The 5,272-nt window shown below is 40.3% G+C and overlaps 1 long non-coding RNA gene across 1 annotated transcript; it reads right to left on the bottom strand.

Moving 5' to 3' along the window:
• Window positions 1-851: 851 nt before the first annotated feature.
• LOC140700243 (uncharacterized) lies at window positions 852-4,600 on the bottom strand. Its single transcript, XR_012078607.1, has 2 exons — window positions 4,548-4,600; window positions 852-1,272 (listed from the first exon to the last, which is right to left on the bottom strand). It is a non-coding gene; the product is annotated as an uncharacterized lncRNA (long non-coding RNA).
• Window positions 4,601-5,272: the final 672 nt, after the last annotated feature.

Below are 5,272 nucleotides of genomic sequence, written 5' to 3'. Positions count from 1 at the left end.
ATCCACATGATATAAACAAATGAATTAACTGACCATTTGAAAAGGAACAATAATCTCCCCATAAAATATTTATTTATTATAAGGGAGAAAAAAAAGCAATCGTGCAGTGGAAAAGCCTGGCAGACACAAATTTAATAAAGTGATCAAAGTTAATATCACCAGTGATGGGGCTAATTGAAGTCATTTGTCATGTGATGGGGTACCATGAGAAAAATACCACATTGCCTCTGGAATACACCTACCAAAGATGCATGATTTGAACCCAGTCATGAGGAAACATCTAACAACCCCACAGTGTGGGGTAATCTTCAAAAGGATCAAGGAAATGAAAATCGAGGGAAGGGTGAGGAACTGTTCCAGACTGATGGAAACTAAAGAGAGATGACAGCTAAGCACAGTGCTTTATTCTGGACTGGATCCTTTTGCTATAAAAAAAATTATTGGAACAACTAGTGAAACATGAGATGGTAGCAATAGGCCAACGTTCCCTTCCTAGTTTCGGCGGTTGTGTTATGGTTATATAGGAAAATGTCCCTGCTTGTATAACACACACTAAGGCATTTGGGGCAAGGAGATGATTAAGCATCTTAAATGATTCAGGGGGAAAAAAAGTTATTTGTTCTGTTCTTTCAACTTTTCTCTAAATTTGAGATTGTTTCCAAATAAAAAGTTTTTAAATATGGAAATATTCCAAATATCAAAGAGCTTGGAAGACCTTCCATAATCTGGGTCCAACTTTTCTAACTTCATCTGTCACCAATCTCACCAGGCACCCATCCCAACACTCAACTGCTCTGTCAGTGTCCTCACACCTTACATGTAGTGCAATCCGCTAGACCATAGTTCGGCCCTTTGTTCACCTGAATAAGTTTTATTTTCCTTCACGATTTGATTCAGAAGATTTCCCCTAGAATACAGTTGTTTCCTCCCAGTGTGATTAGCTGTCCCTCCAGCTCTCACAGCATCCGTGGCTTCTCTTGATCTGTACAGAACGCACTCCTTATCATCATTAACGTACTCAACTCTTCCTCTCTGTGCTTCTTGAGACAGGGACGGTCTTCTTTATCCAACGATCCATATTGCCTGATATTGAGTAGGTTCTCATAAATCTTGGTTAAATCAAAGGATAAATAAACAAGTGAACTGGTTTTCCTGCGAATGCACTCAATTCTTCCTCCATATCCATTCTCAATGGAATAGCCAGAGTGATTCCTGCCCCTTTCTCTTGAAATGTCTCTCTAGGGCTCTCCACAAAGGTTAACATTATGCAAGCTGCAAAGAGAAAATATTTAAGAGATTCAGATCCATTTTTGGGAGCAGGCTATGAAGGGTGAGTTTGGAGCTGAGAGGCAATAAACTCATAACTAGCATAGGACGTATGGTAATTCTTTTAGAATTCATTAACTAACAGAGTGTAAAGTGCCAAAAAGTCACTATAACTTCAGAAATACCTTAAAATACATTGATATTTTATTAATGAGAACAGTATCTACAAGAATCATAACATGTGTCTGTGCTTTTTGTAATAAGCAGATATTATTTGGTGGGCCTATGGTTTTGGAAGTCTCTGGCACAACACAACAAAGCCTTTGGGAACTACTAATAGAGAAGGTGGTATACAGGCACCTTTGCATAGACACAAAGCCCTTTACAATTTGCCTGTGTTATCTTTCCAGATTCCTTTCACAAGAATTTCCTAGACTCTTTTCACCAGAGTTTCTCCACATTTTTCCTATAGCCTAACCAAATTAGAATAACCTCAGACATTTCTTCTCATCCTTCAAGACCCTATTGAAATTATTTTTTATTTGTTTATTTGGGGGGGGGGCAGAGGGGGTTGAATAAATAGCAATTGTACATGTATGGTTCAATAAAAATTCAAAGTACCACATGATTGAATGTGAAAGCAATGGTACAGACAGTAAGTAGTCTCAGAGGCTCTGAGAAAAGAAAGATCCATGCATACTATAGCATGTGTGAAGACTTCACTGTTGTCTGGGGCCAGACCTTAACTCAGAAAGAGAATTTGATTTGACAACAGAAGAAAAGATAAAGGTACAAAGGTAAAGGCAGAAAACCCTGGAATGAAAGAAAAAAAAATCTGGAGTAAATATTGTGTGTTTATGGTGCATTAATGAACACACCCTCAGTATAATGTAGAGAGAAACAAAAGCTGGTATTGACTCAGAAGGGTAGGGGCAATTCGTGGAGTGCTTTGGAAGTCACATTGACGGATTTGGAGAGTAGAGAAAAAAGATGAAGAGCACGACTTCTGGTTTCACGCTGTGTTTGCATCCCAGAATCACCAGTAGCTGTTCTCAAATTCTTCTGGCCTTACAGATGCCACCACCCCAGAGCTGATGGCCCTGGATGGTGGGCCCTTGGACCACATCGCCTATGAGCTGTATGCAGCCACAGTTCTAAAGACAGAAGAAAACTTTTTGCACTCTGAGCACTGGGGAGAAAGGATTTGGTTATAAAGGTTTCTGTTTTCACAGAATTATTCCAAGATTTATGTGCCTGGGTGGTGACTTGACACACCATAACAGCACTGGCAGCAAGTCCACCTCTGGAGAGAAATTTGATGAGAGTTTCATCCTGAGTCATACTGGTCCTGGCTTCTTGGCAAACACTGGGCCCAACACAAACGGTCCCCAGGTTTGGATCTGCGCTGCCAAGACTGAGGGGTTGGATGGCAAGTATGTGGTCTTTGGCAAAGTGGGAGAGGACAAGAATATTGTGGGAGCCACAGAGGGCTTGGGGTCCACAAATGGTCCACAAAGACCAGTAAGAAGTCATGATTGCTGACAGTGAACAAATCTAATAAGTCTGACTTGTAGAAACAAAAAAGTCTCCCAATTGTAGAATTGGATACTTACAGGAGTCTTCTGAGGACCAAAATAATTAATCCACGTAAAAAAGAACTTAGTGTAGCAGCCAGCACAGAGAAGGTACTCAATGAATCTTAGTCGATGTTGTAATTATTATTAATTGAAGTCACATTCTAAAACCACATGATATTAGTAACATTCTAGAAATATTCATCCTTGTTAGGAATAGGGGAACCTGGAATTTGAAAACAAGTTAGGTGACTACAATCTTGGCTAATAGTTAAAACACACACACACACACACATTGATTACAACAGTGAGAATGGAAAGGGAGAACTCTGAGATATGAGTTTAAGAAAAAAATTACAGAATTTAGGAAGTAATTGCAGTTGAGGGGCACAGAAAATGAAAGCATTAAAAAATAACTCCAATGTCTTAAACTCTTGAACTCAATAAATATAGATTCCATTGGAAAAAACACAGACAACAGGAAAAAATCTAACTGAGGGGAATGAAATGATATTAGATTTGAGGAGATAATTAGAAATCCACATTAAATATTTAGAGTCTGATTGGAGAGATAAAGGAGTGAAGTTGAGTTAAATGACTAGGACAGCAAGTATATATTTGAAAAATTATCTGAATATAAGTAATAAATAAAGTAGTAAAAAAAAGAGAGAGAGAGAGAGAGAAGATAAATTTTCCTCTTTAAAAAAAATTGTCATGGGGCAAAATTAAGGTTTGACACATTGGGAACATCGAGAGTTAAATTATGGGAGAAGGTAGAAGAGCCAATGAAAGAAAAATGATGCTCTCAGAGGTAAGAGGAAAACAGGGTAGAGCCCTGCTATGAGCAAGATGCGTTCTGTCCTCTGAGCAGCGCGATGAGACGTGAGAGCCGGCTGGTATATAGACTGCTTTTAGTAAAGTGATGATGCATGGCCATCTGAGGGATGCGAGGCCAGCTGACACAAGACCTCAGTGAAAAATAAAGAACAAGGCAGGTTGTTTGCTGAGAGTGGGAGAGGAGGATAGGGTTGAGTGCTTTCTTGGGACCTTTGGAGAAAATGTATGGAACACTTGAACTGGGAACTGGAGGAGAGTTTATAGAGTTGTGAGCTGGGATTAGGAAGAACAAGGGATGATGTGTTACCCCAGGGCTAGTGGTTGGGGGTGGGGGGACCATCACCATCCTTAGGCCTAAAGAAGCCTAGGAGGGAACTCTTATGGGACCCAGAAAAAGCTGGAGAGGACCACTGGCAGGAGCTGTGGCCTTTAGGTCAAAGGACCAAGCCAACCTGCAGGGATTGGCAAGGAGGGAGCTGGGGGACTAAGTAATCCCCTGGCTCCCCTCTTGCCCTCTAGATTTCAGCTAATGCCATTAGCTGAACCCAACTAGAGGCCAGAGAGCAAGGGAGCCAGATTGTTGCAACATTCTGAAGCAGCCTCCTGCAGCACAGACCCGGGTAGACACCAGGGGAACGGATGCAGCACGAGTCCTTAAGAAGACTGGGAAAGATTTGGCAATGCCACAGTCAGAGAGGGACGGGGAGCCAAGGGCTGGAAGAGAATTTTCAGGCTTCTCTAGAAGATCTGGTGGATGCCAGTCAGTACTTTAAAATAAAGGTACTTATTTTTATCTTATTACAAGGAACATATGCAGTCATTTAGAAAATCTCAGAAGTATTAAAATCAAAAAGAGAAAATTCAACTTACCCCAAATCTCACTCTCCAATGGTAATTGCTTCTAATATTTTTGAGTATACTTCCATTCTTTTTTGTATGCACACAGACACACACACAAAAAAATTTTTTTAAATGAGATTACATTGTACCCACTTGAAATCATCTAAGTTCTTTGGAAATAAGCAACAGAAACCAAATCAGATTAACTTAAGTATTAATTAATTAAATATTTTTGACCATCTAGAATGTGTGAGAAATTTAAAAAAATAGATTAAGTTTGTGATTTCATGGAATTTACATTCTAGTGGAGAGAGATAGACAATAAGCAAATAAACAAACCATATGTAATATTTTTAGAGGGTCATAAATACTGTAAAAAAAAATAAAGTTGTGTAAAGGGATAGAGGTGGGAGGCTAATGCTGTTGTCCAGGTGAGAAACAGTGGCTGGAACTAATAAGGAACAAGGGAGGTAGTGAGTGAGAGTTCAATTCTGGATTGATTTCAAGGCAGAGCTTTGCTGCTGAGGGTGCACAGGGATTCTCCGATTGCTTCTTCAGATCCACCCTCCACCCTTTCCCAGAGCCTGGATAACCTCCACGGACCACACACCTGGATTTCCTCCTTTGGATAGGTTCAGACAATGAAATGACCTGAAAGGAGACTGGAGGGCAGAAGAACAGGACTGGGGTCTTCCTTTTTCTGGCTCCTGTCCTCCTTGGCTCTAGTTCGGCAATGGCTGTCCCTCTCTCCTGTC

The sequence above is a fragment of the Vicugna pacos genome, chromosome 2 (genome assembly GCF_048564905.1).
Source record: "Vicugna pacos chromosome 2, VicPac4, whole genome shotgun sequence".
NCBI classification, from domain to species: Eukaryota; Metazoa; Chordata; class Mammalia; order Artiodactyla; family Camelidae; genus Vicugna; species Vicugna pacos.
The sequence above is the reverse complement of the archived record's forward strand: the minus strand, read 5'-3'. Positions and strand labels throughout refer to the sequence as shown.